This window comes from Schistocerca gregaria, chromosome 3 (assembly GCF_023897955.1).
Source record: "Schistocerca gregaria isolate iqSchGreg1 chromosome 3, iqSchGreg1.2, whole genome shotgun sequence".
NCBI lineage: Eukaryota > Metazoa > Arthropoda > Insecta > Orthoptera > Acrididae > Schistocerca > Schistocerca gregaria.
The window spans coordinates 527,891,301-527,910,291 of record NC_064922.1 but is presented as its reverse complement, the minus strand read 5'-3'; positions in this window follow the sequence as shown (position 1 = coordinate 527,910,291).

Below are 18,991 nucleotides of genomic sequence, written 5' to 3'. Positions count from 1 at the left end.
CCAGGTCGACGGGCACGTGCACATTCCGCCGACCACTGGCGACAACATCGATGTACTGTGGAGACCTCACGTCCCACGTGTTGAGCAATTCGGCGGTACGTCCACCCGGCCTCCCGCATGCCCACTATACGCCCGCCAACTGCACATACGGTTCACGTCCACGCTGTCGCGGCATGCTACCAGTGTTAAAGTCTGCGATGGAGCTCCGTATGCCCCGGCAAACTGGCTGACACTGACGGCGGCGGTGCACAAATGCTGCGCAGCTAGCGCCATTCGACGGCCAACACCGCGGTTCCTGGTGTGGCCGCTGTGCCGTGCGTGTGATCATTGCTTGTACAGCCCTCTCGCAGTGTCCGTAGCAAGTACGGTGGGTCTGACACACCGGTGTCAATGTGTTCTTTTTTCCATTTCCAGGAGTGTATATAAACGCATACGGCGCACTGAACCAGAATTTGGTTTTGCAGCAATGATGCAAGAGAGGAGCAATTGCATAAATATGAATGACGATAGTCCGTACATTGTCTACACAAAGAGACTGATAAATACCGAAAAAGCGCATACGACGGCACTTGTAAATTAGTGAATCCAAGCGGTTCATATATTACGGACAGAATACTAACTTAAATCAAATCAGAAACAGCCACCTTAAAACTGAAACCAAGTGTATGACAGTAGCACTGGTATGAACATTAATTTTGACACTGTCTTATAACTAATGAGGAAAGGCAAGTTTGAAGCATACATGCTGTAGCACATACACCACACCTAGTGCTTACTTAGGTGGCCTTCACAGAGGCACGTAAAGTCATGAAATGTTACTCACAGATAAGTCATCAGCACACGAAAAAACACAAACTGGGTCTTTCTCAATATCATCAGAAACGAAGTAAATCATAAACTAGTATTTGAAAGTGATTTACAGTGTCGGCAGCTCATGGCCAGATGTTGGTAACGGTGTGGCGAATAAGGGAAACCAAGACGAGCTATCATGTGTCAGATATTGATAGCCAGTGAGAATGTTATTCTTCATTTCCTTAGCTCCATAAATGAAGAGGAGTTCCTCGTGATACATACTACTAATATAAAAACTTGGATTTTAAGTTCTTATTACATACTACTAATATAAAAACTTAGATTTTAAATTCTTATAACTTAAACAAAATATCAGTTAACATCACTGACGAAGCAAAAAAAATGAAGGACGACATTCTTATTGCCTATCAACAACTGACTCATGACTGCTCGTCTTGATTTCCTGTGATTCATCGCGCCTTTACCACCACTGCTAATCATACGAAAGCTGCTAACACTGTAAGTGCGTTTATTTTGTCTTCTAATGGGCAGACATTCCACGATACATATATTTGCGTCGAACAAGGTAACAACAAATGTATTTATTTATTTTACGATACTAGGAGAAAATATTGAACAACTATTCACAACAAATATACGTACTTCTACACAGCCTAATGTGCTCTTTTTTCGCTGAAACAGACCACTAACGAACTCGAGAAGTTGATACCAAAATTCCCTTGATCACATAGTGTTTTAGTAAATTGCTCCGTAATTACAGATCTCGATTAAAATTGCCAGTGGCTGTTTTTCACTTCATTTCTGCCTTTCTTATGTAGCTGGTTCTGAAGACTGGAAAACTCACAAGATGGACGCACGAGGTTAGCGTATCTATTAATTTGCCGCTACAGGACGATAGCACTTTGCGCAGAGGCCCGCCCGCAGGTGGCGAGTCTGGCAGTCTCATACCCCACATTCCTGTGTCGAAAGAAACACCGAATGCCTCGCAGATCCCTTTTAGCCATAAGAGATCTCTAGGCAGCTGTAGCTCCTATAAAGGCGTGTGAATGTTCGTTAAACGCCTCACAATAGCGTCCAGCTTAAAATTCAGAAAACAGCCTCCTGATTGGCTCAGGCTGCCTTTTCGCCACTGCCCTCTCTTTTGCACTGTGCTTATATGCAGAACATGTCATTTGTTTGTTTCAGAAACGCGTCACGGAGTGTTAGAAATTTTCTAGTTTTATCTGCCCTCCTCGGAGCGACTGGCTGATTTATAATGCGACAGAAAAGAGTAGGAGATTGATTAACGCTGTTACGCGTTCTTCAACTGTCGGAACTCTAAGTCTCTGCGCTCGTAGGGCAGCGTTTTCCAGTTCTGGCACCAAAACAGCCGAGTTTCACAGGGCTCTTGTAGGACACACTTCTTGTCCGGTTGTTGCAGAGTAAGCACTTCGCCGTAGAGCCTCGTTCAGTGATGATTCTGCTTTAGGCTTTGGACAGAAGAAAAAAAATTAAACGATCGTATGCCATTGGCTGGAAGCCCCAACCCTGGGAACTTCGGCCGACGAGTTGTTAGTCTTTTCATGTGACGCCACATTGAGCGTCTTGCATATCGATGACTATGATATGTGACAAGGACAACACAACACCCAGTCCCCGAGAGGAGAGAATCTCCTACCAAGCTGCGAACCGAGCTCAAGCCCACTGCATGGCAGTCAGAAGTGTTGACCACTTTTTTTTTACCTAATTTAATTACTCATTCCTTTGAATGAGACTATCTGGGATACTGAAAGTGTGCGCCGGACCGGATGGGAACGAGGGATCTTCGAGTGGTACTCTACCGACCATTTTTATCGCTAGCACTGGACCGTTGGTGGCTTAGGGCGCAGAGAGGGCTGGGGTCAAAACCCGAGCCCTGGCCACAGTGTTTCCCCCCGACCCCCCCCCCCCCCCCCCCTCCGCCACCGAGCCTGTGGAGCACAGGAAATTGGGAGAGACAGGAATCAACACAAGTGGACGGCTTGTGTCGTTTATTTCAATTTTTTTGTAATTTTCACTATTATTATCAAATTATGCAGAACATACGTTATCGACATAGAAAAAAAATACTGGGTAAAGGAAAGCCCATTTGTTTCCATTCATATCTGCATGATCCCTCCTCCCATTAACATGTCTATGTGAAAGGTATCCATTTGTTTCATGCGTCATTGGGCCACCCGTATTAACATTCATTTAAATAAGATATTTTCCATAGTGCAACAGTATCCTTGATTTCAACTAATTTGTCTGATCATTTTGGGTAATTCCTTACTCTGGTGGTCACCGGCGTTTGGTTTTATGCGTCCTAGCAGTATGCTTCGACCACAACCCACACTCCGCCAGAGAGACACAGAATCTCAAGTTCATAATAGTTTTAAAGCTTCAAGACCAGGTTTGAAATGCAGTTACAAGCTTTGAATGTTTTCCAGTGTACTTTGTGACAGGAAGGTTAGCTGCAGAATGAAAGGAAAGCTTTATAAGTCTCTGTTGAGGCCTGCGATACTGTATTGCGCAGAAACTTTGCCAATTACAAAGGTCCAAAAGAGGTGGCTCAGAGAAGAAGCACTGGATTGGCGTTTATGGAAGAGAAGGATCCAGCAAAGCAACACCGACCCCACATGACGTGAGAAAAGGCTGAGAAAATGATGATGATGATGATGGTGCCCATGCTTAGAGTGAACATTCAAATGTTACTGGATGTAAAGTGTGCTGATTTTAGTTATAGTCTCATTGAGAGAAGACTTCCATCCCTACTGGTGAAGCAATGCTTCACCTCTGTCTCGGTCACTTCCGGTCTGACTCAGTGTGCACCATTCTCGTCGGGACAGATGAGAATCTGTTGGCCGCTCCCAGGGAGTTATAATTAGTGGGTGATGCACAAAGAAAGTCTGCTTCTGCCACTGACTGTGACAGGCATCTCACATACTGAAGTGACTATTCTGAAGACTGGCTGCTGACCACCACAGTTGTTTTCTAGACTTCAGTCGCTCGGATTCTCATAATCAAAATTCTAAACGTATTGCTAATGCTGGGTCGTTCTTTTATTCTTGCAGAAACATTCAGCAATGGCTGAGATATTCTAGTAGATGGCGGTCGAATATTACTAACAAGTGGCAGCCATTGCAAAATTGTGGGGCGGCTAAACCCTGTGATAAGGCGTATTGCTTGATTGACGTGTGAGTCACCTACTTTAGTATAAACACTGTTTAGCCAAGTGGAAAAGCAGTATTCAGCAATTGAGTATGAAAGAGCAAGAGTTGATAATCTGAACTGTCGCGACGGCACGCCAGGCGGTTTGAGTTAAATTCTGAAGTAGCCTATATTCATCCGAGTTTTTATTTTAGTTGCCACAGTCCAAAGATGGATTTTGTACGCCAACGTCCCATCTAGAGTCGCACCGAGGTATTTTGGAGTATTGCAGTATTGAAGAGGTTAGGTCCGCAGTTTGCTTGTTTATTTCGTAGCAAGGAAGTGGAACAACGGTGTTTCAACGATTCGGTCAGAGTATTCATCAACACCTTCATGCCTTATGTTAGACACGACGATGTTGGAGGCTGAAAGGTGTACTTAGATAACACGCGATAGTTAGTCATACTTATGACATCACATTAATGATACTTCGGCCTGATGCTACGGCTTATGTCCTCTACATTCGATACGGGTACCAATAAAATCATTCTTTCAGCGCTCGGTTCATCTGTCGTTTTTGGCTAGAGTGATTACACGAATATTATAATGGAATACGCCGTCAGTGAAGCCAAATAAAGAGAGTTTGCTTAGTTTCCTCAGGATAAAAGATTTTTCCGAGAGCTTTTCTGCAGAGACTCGATTACATCCAACTCAATATATTTCATTTCCATGCTACCACTTACTGCGCAGAGATCGTGATGGCAGCTACGGAAATACTGCTATCTTCATTTAACACGGAAATGAAAACTCGCTTCTGAAATTAGTTATGTGCGCGGAGACTGTTGATACAGGATGACCTCCGGACGTACTACAAACCATTTATCAGTGTATCAAGCGTTGGACAGCAACATAGCTCTCATAAAACTACATGATTTGATCGGCGCTATTGAGCACCCAAAGATATTGCCCGGTAATCTCAGCGTGCAACATCTGGTTTAGGATCCAACGTGCACTGACAGATTAGGAAGGATGTTTCTTCCCGTCTAACATTGCGATAACCACTACATGAAAGGTGGCGCAGGAATCCATTCGCTCAGACCAACTACCATTATTGACAACATTACCGAACAGCACGCCTTCCAATAAAAAGAAGTTCCCCTTTGGAAGCCCAACACAAGAGAAATCTTCTGGGAAGCATATAAAGCAAAGAATGGTGAGGAACTGAATTATTATACCCAACGTCGCAACGGTTGCGGAGATTATGCCAACTTACTTCAAATGATAGAACACACAGGTAATAACGCTATCCTATACCATACTAGGTTCCGTACAAGTAGCACACGTTCAGCAATCTGGTGGGATGCTATTGGAGAAAGACGGGAAGCATTGGAGGCTTATAGACGATATCCTCCAATCGTACATGATACGCTATTCAGTTGCGTACGAGTGGCAGTGAAGTGTATTTTCAAACGAAATAAAAGGGCTGGGTGGAACGTATTTTGTGAAAAGTCCTACGAAAACCACTAAAATGTCCTCGTTCACAAAATAGATAAATCGTCCAATGGGACTGATATATTCTTCACATTCCCGCAACAAATTCTACATTTCGTCACATCGGATTTAGTGGAACATGATGTTGAAGTTCAGCCGGAGAGTGACTTACATTGTATAACCAATAAACCATTCAGTCTCCACAGGACACTACACTACTGGCCATTAAAATTGCTACACCAAGAAAAAATGCAGATAAACGGGTATTCATTGGACAAATATATTATACTAGAACTGACAAGTGACTATATTTTCACGCAGTTTGGGTGTATAGATCCTGAGAAATCAGTACTCAGAACAACCACCTCTGGCCGTAATAACGGCGTTGATACCCCTGGGCATTGAATCATACAGAGCTTGGATGGCGTGTACAGGTACAACTGCCCACGCAGCTTCAACACGATACCACAGTTCATCAAGAGTATTGTGACGAGCCAGTTGCTCGGCCACCATTGACAAGACGTTTTCAATTGGTGAGAGATGTGGGAATGTGCTGGCCAGGGCAGCAGTCTAACATTTTCTGTATCCAGAAAGGTCCGTACAGGACCTGCAACATGCGGTCGTGCATTATCCTACTGAAATGTAGGGTTTCACAGGGATCGACAGAAGGGTAGAGCCACGGGTCGTAACACATATGAAATGTAACGTCCACTGTTCAAAGTGCCGTCAATGCGAACAAGAGGTGACCGAGAAGTGTAACCAGTGGCACCCATACCATCACGCCTGGTGATACGGCAATGTGGCGATGACGAATACACTCTTCCAATGTGCGTTCACACTGATGCGACCATCATGATGCTGTAAACAGAGCCTGTACTCATATGAAAAAATGACTTTTGCCATTCGTGCACCCAGGTTCGTCGTTGAGTACACCATCGCAGGCGCTCCTGCCTGTGATGCAGCGTCAAGGGTAACCGCAGCCATGGTCTCCGAGCTGATAGTCCATGCTGCTGCAAACGTCGTCGAACTGTACGTGCAGATGACTGTTGTCTTGGAAACGTCCCCATCTGTTGACTCAGGGATCGAGACGTGGCTGCACGATCCGTTACAATAGATTGTGCTTGCAAAAGAACTTTTCTGATTGTGAAGTATCTTAGAAGGTACAGCGTACTGAATGGAGCCGTCCAGTTGTAGGCACTATGAAATTTTATTGATTTATTTCTTTATTTATTTATCCTGATCTGATGAGGGTCAACAGCCACTCTCTTACTAAGGGCCCCAGCAGCCACACTACGGTATCTTTTTTTACACCGTAGTTACCTAAGAAATAACAATTTTTATATGAAAAATAGCATTAAAGACATATATGAATGTCTGAAATAGCAATGTCAGTAAATAAAACTGATTGTGAACTAATGAAGTTATTACTGGCAGTAGTTATACTAATGCACTAATGGTGACACTTCGTAATAACACTAACAATATTAATCATCATAATTAAAATAATAATGACAACACTATAAATAATGACACTGTCAGATGTAGAAAGAATTTATAGATGTACAAAATAGGTAGATATTTTCCGATATTGCGAGTTCTGGGGAAAGGAATTTAAGGAGACAGTCTCAGCTAAGAGTACTGAGATAATGAGAAAGGTTTGGCTGGAAAGAAGGATGCACAAAGGTAACAAGTAGCTTTAGTAGATTTGTCATCAACTATTTTCTGAAGCTGTATATTTTATTCAGCTGTCTAATACGAATGCGGGAATTATTCCAGAGTCGGGTTCCTGCTACTGAGAAGGACTTCGAAAAAGTGGCTGAACTATGAAGTGGGACGGAAAACATTTTATTGTAACAGGAAAGAGCACTTCTGCCATGTTGTTCAGGCAAGAACATTCAGATCGAGGAGAGAAATGAGTGAGTGTTCGTTGATAAGGTAATACAGGAGGCAGAGGTTATGGAAAACTGTGTGTGTGTCTTCCGCCAAGATAGCTGTGCATATAATGGTCAGAATTTGATTATTAAGCAGTCGAACATCACACATATAACTAATACAGGCATTCATAACCAGTTCCAGGAGCCGTGAGTTTTTCTGAGAAAGGCTTACAGGATAAGATCGCTCTAATGAGTAATTGGAAGTGCTTGTACGAGTTCCTCTTTCAGGTCAAGAGGAAAAAGTTTATAATTTTGTACGACGTGGAGAGATGCTGATTCCTTCTTGCAAATGTGGTTATGTACTCGGTCCAATTTAGATTTTCATTTGTTATTTTTCCTAGCTTCCTTGCTGAAGAAGAGAAGTTGATATTTGTTCCATTTAGGATTAAAGATGGTAGACCTTTCCGATATTTCGGGCACACGAGCCTGGAGTAACCAACCACTATAGTTCGGTTTAATCTACATGCTACGCCCACTTTGGTAGAGTACAATGGTAGGTAGGTATTGAGATTCTCAACAGCTGTCTTCAGGTTTATTGGTTTCGCACTAAGGTACAACTGGAGGTCATCTGCCTACATGTGGTATTCGCAGCAGCACAAAACTGATATAACATGATTTACTTACAATGAAAACAATATAGGACCTAATATCGAACTATGGAGGACGCCTGATACTGCTTGCCTCCGTTGTGACTTTATGCTGACGGACATGATGCATTGCTGGCGAGACGTGAGGTATGAGCGAAACCATTGAACTGAAACTTAGGCTGCTAAGTTTGGCAAGTAAAATGTCGAAGCCGATAGCGTCAGAGGCATTGCTGAAGTCTAAGAAGCACATGACAGTTGTCTCTTGTGCATCCATGGTAAGCTTCAGGTTATGTGTATCTTTATTTCCAGGAGAGATTTGACCAGTATACAAATTTCGGTCCAATGAAGATTTCTTTAATAGCCGCACCGGTACCAATATGCAAAATCGCTCCGAGAGCTAAAACGCGTACATTTGGAAACTGGCAACATAACTTCTCCGTTGTGGGGCAAAATCTGTTAAAATAGCACATGTAGCTGTAGCTATATTTAACGAGGATTATTCATCTATTCTAAACACTAAGAACATCTTAAGAATCGTCATAGGGGTGAACAGCAAACATCTCGCAGAGTTACCCGACAGGAAATGCGTGGCCGCAGCAGAGCAACGAATGTCTCAGTTTGTTAACACAGACCGGATTGGAAAAATACAGCACCAAATTCAGAACCAGGGTATTTCCGAGGTAGAAGAAGAATGCCTCTATGGCCCTTGGATCGCAGTTTAACCATAAGTTTTGAAACCATTTTTTTTTACTGCAAATATTAAAGTAGTTTTTCTTGAAATAACATTTTTCCGGGAACCTCGACAGACTAGCTGATTCATATGATCTAATTTATGGAGCCTTAACCATAGTTTCTGTAATTGAAATTTTAAATATTTTTTAAACACTTGAACTTAGGAAAACAGGCCAAACAGCTGCCATTTTTTTTAGAAGTATCTATCAAAACCCATCGTGACGGCCATCCACATTCATTCCAATTCAAAAATTTTCTATATTCATCGGTTTTAGAAGTAGGCACAAGTTTGTACAACTCTTTGCGCAAACCAGGATGCACTGCAAGGCGCATACTTTGACAAGGGCTGCAAAACCTTTTTTTTTAATTTATAATGATACAAAAAGATTGCTTTCTACTCACGAATTAACATATAATAAATCGGTAAAACTTCTATTGTAAGAAAAAACAATCCTTGCATGAAAAAATCTAAACTTTAGGCATTTTTCGTGCGTCTCTACCAGAACGTCCCCCTTTAAGGTGATACAATACGCAGACGACCTACGCGTCTACGCTACAACTTCAAATGTCTCTCGCCATGCAGAAGTTACGGGATGGGTGGCCTCATAATTCCTTAGAAGTAGCATAAGCCAAATCTGCGAATGCCCAATGTGGGATTCAGGTGTGTGTGTGTGTGTGTGTGTGTGTGTGTGTGTGTGTGCGTGCGCGTCCGTGTGCGCGCTCTCCTGCATACCCGCTAAGTGCCTTGTGAATGAAATGTGAGTAGTGGATGTCGATGTTGCTTTGGTATTTAGTGGTTGTCAACACAGCATGCCTTGTATCTCATGATGTAGCAGCTTTGTGTTTACGGCTAGAGTGTATTGTTTACCGCTGTCGTTAGTGTTCGGTTTTATTTTTCAATTATTCTATCTCATTGGTTACAGACCTCGGGACGATTAACCCTTGAGGGGTGAAATGAAATATTCTAAGTGGTAAAAACTAAACTATTCGATTCTGTTTGTCACGAAATTATTTTCAATAGATCATTACTTATATCACAATTTTGTAAGACTCTGATACGAATCATGTAAGTTATCAAAAATTACTGTTTCTCGATTAGTAGCATTAATGCGGTGAAGGTCACAGGTTCCTCACATAGTCAACCCACTACACACTGGAACGGAACTGGTTGTATTTGAGGCGTCAGGTCAGAGGTGTGTTCTGCACACAGTTTCGACACAAAGCAGCTCAATAGGCTGTGTAGTGGAAGGGTTAGGCTAGCAATAGAACAGTGCATCACCATTGACTAGACACTCATTTATTAAACACATGAGTCAGGTATTACCCAAAAGGAACAATCAGTACAAATTACAAAATTATATTCTTTTCCTTTAAGACACTCAAACATTTAAAGAGGCAAATAGCAATCATTTAACTGAAAGCCTTTTAAGAAAACAAGACTAGAAAATTTGAATGATGAGGTAAAATCATATTTAAATAGGCTCTGACCGAGCACATATTTTAAAACTAAATACTTCCTTTAAGGAACCAGCGATCAAAATTACGTAATCCTAAACAACCATATTACATCCAAGACATTTAAGATTAAACAGTAATATATAACTCCAGACAGCTGCAGTACCAAGTTTTAAGAAGCACGTTTCAGATAGACTGCACTGCAACAGTACAATACAAGTCCCTCATCTCCCCACACAGGAAGTCATTGCCGCAATCGACAAAATATCAACATCATTCCATGTACAGACCTAAAACCAACTAAAAGCTTTCTTAAGTATGGTACAGTTAATTCCCTTTCAATATAACATACATTACAAGTCTAACCCTAGGACGGCACCGACACCCCGCAATTTAGCACGCGAAAAACTACAGCGATGCACTCATCACGTATCCTTACAAAATCCAAGAACAGAGAGCCAGCACCCCAATAGCGGAACATTTAACCACTCGCAGCGTGCGGGTTTGCGGAATGCTGAACTCGCCCTTAACCTCGACACCAGTTCAAATACTAGTCAGCCTACAATCTTAAAACCACCCTACACATTCCTTCAGTAACTGCACAGAAAGCCAATATGATAGGCAAACAGACCAGCATATGATAAAATCTCAAGCAATTTCCTTACTAGACAACCCTTATGAATAGTAGGCGTATTTTTTTTAAACGTGAGCACACCTACAATCAAACGACAAACAACGCCAATCATAAGGACAGTCACACATAAGCAAGTAGCAATGGTAACTTCTGCTTAGATTGGCTACAAATCAGCGCGTGATTGAACATACCAGAGAACAGTCTTTACAACATAACCATCAATACAATAGCCAAATACTCACACGTGTACTCCCCCACGATTTCGATTCGCAAAGCCATAGACAAAAGGTGGAGAACGTATCTCTTAGACCAACATAATGGTGCTCCCTCAGTTACCCCAAATAACTGGCTCCCTTAGTTGCACAGCAAAGAACCAGACCTAATAAAACCACCACAGTTTTAGCCTCTAAATTGTCACAGTACAAGTGAGGCTCAATCACAAATGTAATTTTACATCACCAGTTCCTGTGTAGTCAATACAAGCGCCTGATTTTCACCCGTTTATAACGGCAGGCAGCAACATCGTACGAAAAAGAGCGTAGACACAAGCTCTTCCCAATTCTCCTCTCCGAAAGCAGCCACCACAACTCTCGGGAACCACTGGGACATCCAATGCAAAAATCGTTACTCCTTCACACAAATTACAGGACGCCCGCTTACCGCTGCATGCTACGGCGCCTTCCGTTCAGAGCTAACTTGTATATCTCCATGCTATAGGTCCGATCCCACACTCGCTGCGTCAACCCAACAACCCTCTTCCACCACGACCCGGAGCACACACCCCCACAGGACCTCGCCTCGGCCAGCCGCGGTGGTCTCGCGGTTCTAGGCGCGCAGTCCGGAACCGTGCGACTGTTACGGTAGCAGGTTCGAATCCTGCCTCGGGCATGGATGTGTGTGATGTCCTTAGGTTAGTTAGGTTTAAGTATTTCTAAGTTCTAGGGGACTAATGACCACAGCAGTTGAGTCCCATAGTGCTCAGAGCCATTTGAACCATTTTTGACTTCGCCTCGTTACTCCTCGCGTAGGCCCCAGAGGGCGCTGCTTACCGCCCTGACCGTGGCAGTGGTCTCGCGGTTCTAGGCGCGCAGTCCGGAACTGTGCGACTGTTACGGTAGCAGGTTCGAATCGTGCCTCGGGCATGGATGTGTGTGATGTCCTTAGGTTAGTTAGGTTTAAGTAGTTCTAAGTTCTAGGGGACTAATGACCACAGCAGTTGAGTCCCATAGTGCTCAGAGCCATTTGAACCATTTTTTACCTCGACCCGTTACTCCTCGCGCAGGCCCCAGAGGGCGCTGCTTACCGCCCTGACCGTGGCAGGAAAGATAAACCACCACAGTGGCACTATCGATATGAGCCGCCATGGCTCAGTCCTGATCCATAATTTTCTCAATAAATTCCGGTACAGGAGAATTATGAGAAGAGTGGTTTTACTCTGCAGAAGTAAGTCTGTGAGTGACAAGCAGAAAAGAATGAAGAAAGCGATGTTTATTTATTTAATCATTAATTTTTATTTCGTGTATGCCACGTTTCCTTGCAACCTTACCCTTATGCGAGCTTGGACTGTACGAATGAGATATTATGCGAAGTAGCAGAAAGCTTGGGTCAGAGGTCGTAGAATTGCATGAGTAGAGTGGTTCTGTAGTAGGATAGTACCAACCCCCAAAAGCGAACAAGTTTGGCTAGGACAGTGTGCAAGTCAGGTCAGAGAGGTCGCGAAGGCAAGAGTATTGGCTCTGTCAGGTTGGCGTACCATTCCCTCCACCACGTTTTGAACGAACAATGGTTAAGCGAGGTGTTCGCAGGCCGAAGAAGTAATTATTATATTAATATGGTACACGCACCTCAGTTATGGCCATTTCGGGGCCCGCAAGTGCTGTATGCAATTGAAGCAAATGACATATTTTAACAGCATGGAACACAGGTTCAAATGAGTGCTTCGGGCGTGTAAGGTTTGACAGAGGACAAAGCATTCGATCCAGTATTTCCGAGCACCCTTATATCCTATTTTATGGAGTAGACCAAAGGAATTAGGAGCGGCGGACTTGTTTGGACCCCTCCCAAAAGCCACACGGGGATAACGGTGCGTCCTTATCGTGGTGGAGTTAGTCTCCAAGTGTGTGACGCTTACCCGATTGCGGGCTTCGACTGGGAAAACGGTGGCGTCACCACTTAAGAGAAATTTCCTCAGAGAGGTAGGAAGCGTAAGGAAATTCATCTCGGACAACTGTCCACAGTTTCTGTCAAGGTCTTGGCTAAACACCCTACCGTAAAGGGGAATAAACCCAATGTTCATTTTCCGCTATTTTCCCGCCGAAAAACCAGCAGAGAGGGTTATAAAGGCGCTAGTAAAACTGTACGGAATATACTGCCGTAACAAGCACCGCCAGTGGGATCAATATCTGGCGGACTTTCAGGGCATATTGAACGAAATTCCACATGGGACCACGAAGCTCAGCCCTACACTAGTCCTGAGATACCAGCCACTGCACAACAGAGTAAGGTAACTGGTAGATTGGGCACCACAAAGGCGACAGCGACATAGAGAAGTAGTTAAGTTGGCAATAGAGAATATTAAATGGGAAGCTCAAAGTAGGAAACGGTGACAAAAGTGTCTTACAAGACAATTAACCCTAGAAATAGGAGATGAAGTTCTCGTTAAAACTCGTAGATTTTCCAAAAGACACCAGTACATTAGCAGCAAATTCTTCAATGTCTATTCTGGACGCTTTCGGGTGAGGCGTGTCGCCCATCAGAACGCGATTGAAATAGAAACGATCAGGTCTTGTAGGCCTACGGGTGTGCATCACATATTTAATGTCAAGAAATGGATCGAGTAAAAATTAGGGGCAGAGGTTGTGAGGTGTCAGGCAAATCTTCCATGAAAACACTGACATGATAAGCAAATCCAGTAGTATGTCACATACCTCCGAATAAATCGTGACATTAAATTAACCAAAGTAATACGAGTAACGAGTGAGCAAATGGAATACCACAGACTAACACAAGAATGCCTAAATACATGTCATACCTTCCCACTGTGAGACAGACGCAGTTCCGAGGTGAAAAACGAGAACAGAAGCCGAGAGCAGAACCGTGTTAAGTTAGAAGGCCCTACGATAAGGGACGGATACCCACGTCTCCAGCTAACCGTTAGGAACATCCCCCAGCCCATGTTAAAAGCTAGAGTTCTCCAGAAGAACAGTATAGATCTTACGAAAACACAAAAAGGGTCACCCCAGCCGCATGTTTTAGCGTGAGACTTTTTCGAGTCTCTGTTACGTCAGGACCACCCCCCCAGCCCATGTTAAAAGATATAGCCCTCCAGAAGAACAGTATAGATCTTACGATAACGCTAAAAGGACCACACCAGCTGCAAGTTTTAGCGTGAGACTTTTTCGTGTCTGTTACGTTGCAAACATTAAAAACATTGCCCCACCACGAAAAGTATAACGTTTCTCATTGGATAGACAGAATTTTTGTAGGTGGAGCTTAAGGTTAACATTGAGACCGTGATTGGTCAGATGAAAACACAGCCAGATAGTTTTTTTAAACCAACTTCGGTAAATTGTAGTCAGGATAAGTCAGGAGGAGAGTTGCTTCCGAGACGGCGAGGTGAGCGGAGCTATGCTGCCCGTCGCCCCCTGACAAACACCGACAAGGTAATGAACGCACGCGATGCCGCATAACAGCGCATAAAACTTCACTCAGAACTGCAGAAGTCTCATCTGTTACACCTCCTTTTTGCGTAATACTGGTGTCGATCGTCAATTAAAGCTCATGGTGTTCATATTGCCCACTTCAAGTAAAAATCTAAAACGCGATGATTTTTCTGTTATATAGTTATTGAGAAGCCACATCAGCCACTGTAATTTACTACAAGTTAGTTAAAGATAATTGAGGGTCACTGTAGACCAATTTGATAGTTTCCTCTTTTGTGAAACTTAATTTAAACCTAGATTATAGATGTGATATGGCATAGGTCATCCTTAGATCCATTCTAGAACTTGGAAACCCATTCAAGGAATATTCGTTCACACGTTTGTTGAACGCAGTTGGTTTTTACAATCCTGTATTAAAACATTTCCTTTTATCAGTAGTGCAATTTATAAACAATGTTTTTTGAGTAGAATAAAATTTCCAATGGTAAACTTAACTGCTTTTTCGAAGTTATTTTACTAGCTAACTAAAAATAGGAAAGCCTTGAACCCCTTCCACTAAATTTAGTTAGTATTAAATTTCTATTACAGGGAGTGCAGTGGAGCCGACGCTGAAGCCATTAACTATTTGGTTATATCATCGCTAGTCTCACTGAATTCTTCTGAACTCTACATGTCATGTGTGGTCTGGCGTCTCCTTACCAGCAACAGGTCCCAAGTTCAAACTAGTCAATTTCCTGAAAAACACGCTCAGAGCGTCGTTGCGCGAAAGTGGTAGGGAGATACGATATAGAACAAACAGACACCTTACAGAATGTTAGAAGGTGTCATCTCTCGTAAACAACAAATCAGCTTTGTATAAAAGAAAGCACTCTACAACATCATGTGCAAAGGATTTGGTACTCTTTACTGTCTTTGTTGGTCATCTCTTAGGTAGGAATAATTAAAACTAGTGTCGAAGGAAGCTATTCGTACGGAATGGTCGTGATTTGTTCTGGAGGAGCGATGATCACTTGTAAGGGAAACAAGAAGAAATTGCCCTAGGAAAGGTGAACCTTTCGCAATGTATAATGATGAGGAAATGCGCCGTAGATGCGCTTACATGTAGTAATGGCTCGCGCCGAAGTAGCGTTGGGACTAGTTGTTGGTTGCAAAAGGAACCGAATTTATTGTGTTGTTCTGTTTGTGTTATAATGGTGTGCAGAGACGCATCACTATGAAGTGTTACTGACTTAGGCAGTGATGACGTTGAGAGACTCCGAGGGAGAGCTGAACTCTATAAAGAGTGCATGGTAGACCATAGCGATGCAAATCAGACGCAGGCAAGTTAAGGGTCGTTGAGGTAAACCATCCAGAGGAATGAAGGCAGGACCAACTAAAGAGAAGACCACGGAAGTAACAGAAGGGAATACTGGTTGCAATTATGAATGACAACTGTTTGGCGAAAGTTAATGCTTGTAGAATAAGAAGTAAGTGTAAAGTGTGCCATTAGTTTTAAACTAGTTGTTTGAGATATGCTTGATTTTTTGTTCACAGGGAATAAAAGGCACTTAAGAGGACGAGATGCTGATGACGATAGATTCAGATGAATTGCGAATAACAAGAATTTGTACAATGACTAAAATGGAGGCATAATGTTTCTATGAGATTTTCCAAGTGCACAACACCGTGGTGGTTTCCTTAGCGAACTAAACTGGATAGAACGGAGAACAAAATGTCCGATTTGGGTAACGTAGAAGACTGGTCTGAGAGGTAATAACTCGAGGTGGCGTCGTTCCAATAAAAGTTTTGATTCTTTATATTATTCTCTTGTACTGTGTAATTGTCTGCTTAGGATTTTATGGTGTGATTTCCTGGTCATACCCACACGATTGAGCAGAGACGTCACCTGTCTTGGCTGTTTGTGTGTGGAAAAGAACAGTAATAAAACATCTAACCTGTTTGGAGGTAGATTAGAGAAAAGAGTGATAAGAGGGAAAAATACGGATGATCTTATTTTGATTTGTAAATGTTTTGGGTAACCAGCATGTATCTTCGACCCAGATAATCTGCGAGATGTGAGCATGCAGAATCGCAGGACATGGAGATATAGATAGTGTTGTTCGTGAAGTGAAATGCAAAGCTTCTTGAGACGAATTTTCTTTACTTAATTGTTATTCAGGGAGCAAAAGATTTGTATTGCTAAATCATTTAGTAAATGTATACTGCCTCACAGATGAGAATGGACATATTAGAGGCTGTATTTGTAAGCAAACGTATAATGTGTTGAGATTTAGGATTGCTTTACTCTATTAATAACTATTCGCCATTTATTGTAAAGCTCTGGCGAAATCAGTAGATAATTAAGTTTCGATGTACAGTAGGTTAAGTGAAAATTATACGTGGTGCAAACAACAGAGGAATTGGGGACCCCTAAAGTTTAAGGGAGTGACAATTGGTTCAAATGGCTCTGAGCACTATGGGACTCAACTCCTGAGGTCATCAGTCCTCTAGAACTTATAAGTACTTAAACCGAACTAACCTAAGGACATCACACACATCCATGCCCGAAGCATGATTCGAACCTGCGACCGTAGTGGTCGTGCTGTTCCAGACTGTAGCTCCTAGAACCGCTCGGCCACCCTGGCCAGCGGAGTGACGATTGTTCCATTTAAATGTTGCAAGGTGATAGCGAAGAGAAGAGGGCAGCCTCTCGGCTGTGGGCGGCAAGGAAACAAAATGACCTATTGTCCCTGTCAAACAGCTGATCCCGTGGAGGCGAGCGGTAGGCCGGAACTCATGAATGGAGTCGGGCGCTACCTTCCCCCTCCTCCAACCAGTAATGGTGGCGGCTGAAAGGGCAACGCATGACCCCAATCTACGACACGCGACTACCTGCGGAAGGGTCACAGCCAGTCAGAGTGGCTAAACTCTTTCCACTACAAAGGAGACCCCTGCTGTTATCGCTACAAGAAATCTTCTTAGACGGAAATTGCAATGTTGCTCCGCCAGGATACAGGAGGCAGGCACTTTGGCAAAGTCTATTAGCACTATTGAACCTGTTAGTTGGCGATGGTGAACACAGTCGCTTTTGCAAAGGTCAAGGGATAATCGACAAAATACTAAGGATATGCACTCAGGAAACTTTTTTTTGTTTACATCATATTGTTAAACCTAAATATTTCTATTACCTATCCCATTCCCTTAAATGGACAAAATGCATATATTATATCTCCCTATTTATTTACTCATATTCAAGGATTCATCTATGGTATAGAATGAGTTGTCAAGGAGGTATGATTTCAATTTGTTTTTTACTTTAATTACTGATGTCTGTCAGACATTTTATATCATCTGGTAATTTATCAAAAAGTTTTATAGCAGCATATTTTGTCCCTTTCTGTGCCAAAGGTAGGTTAAGTAAAGGATAGTGTAGATTTTTCTTTATTTTGGTATTTAATCATGAATGTCACCGTTGATTTTAAACTGGTCCATGTTGTTGAGAAAAAGTTTGTTACTGAGTAAATGTACTGTGAAGCACTTGTAAGAATTCCTAACCTTTTAAACAGATGCCTACAAGATGTGCCACTATGAACCCCACACATTATTCTAACTACTTTATTTTGAGCAGTGAATACCTTTTGCCTAAGTGTTGATTTGCCCCAGAATATTATTCCGTATGACATCAGAGAGTGGAAGTATACAAAGTATGTTAGATTACTAATTAAAAATTAAAATGCAGAGTGAAAATCTCATTCTGAAAATATCCCCCAGGCTGTGGCGAAGACATCTCTGCACTATATCCTTTCTTTCGGGAGTACTAGTTCTGTAAGGCTCCCAGGAGAGCTTCTGTAAAGTTTGGAAGGTAGGAGACGCGTACGGGCAGAAGTAAAGCTATGAGGACAGGACGTGAGTTGTGCTTGGGTAGCTCAGTTGGTAGAGCACTTGCCCACGAAAAGCAAAGGTCCCGAGTTCGAGTCTCCGTCCAACACACAGTTTTAATCTGCCAGGAAGTTTTATATCAGCGCACACTCCGCTGCAGAGTGACAATCTCATTCTGGACGTGAGGTTTCTTTCCCACAGCCCTGCAGGGCGTCTCCAGAAACGGATTCGCAGGTCATTGAGCCTCGGTTCGAAAAAGGACTAATCACTAAAGACAATCCTACTTCAGTCACTGAGATACCTGGCCGAAGACGTGTTCGGAGACACCCGAGACAGCAGAAGGATACTAACCTGACTGTCGCCAGCCACACGGCCCTTCAACCAAGAATGATCGTCTGGCGTACTATTTGTCTTCATAGCAGGACCTCTTCGGACGTTATTCTACACCTCATTTTGTTCCATTTCATGGCAAGCCATCGTGGGGTACCACTTCAGCTGCCTACAACTACACTTGCAGACACGAAACTGGAAGTGTCTGCCGAAACACCGGAGAAAATTCGCTTGAGAACTCTTGGGAGAGACACCCACTATACATGGCACAGAATGCGTCACAGCCATTTGTCGTTATTCAGTGATCTTTTGAAGACTAAATTACGAAAAGCGTGGACATGTTATGAC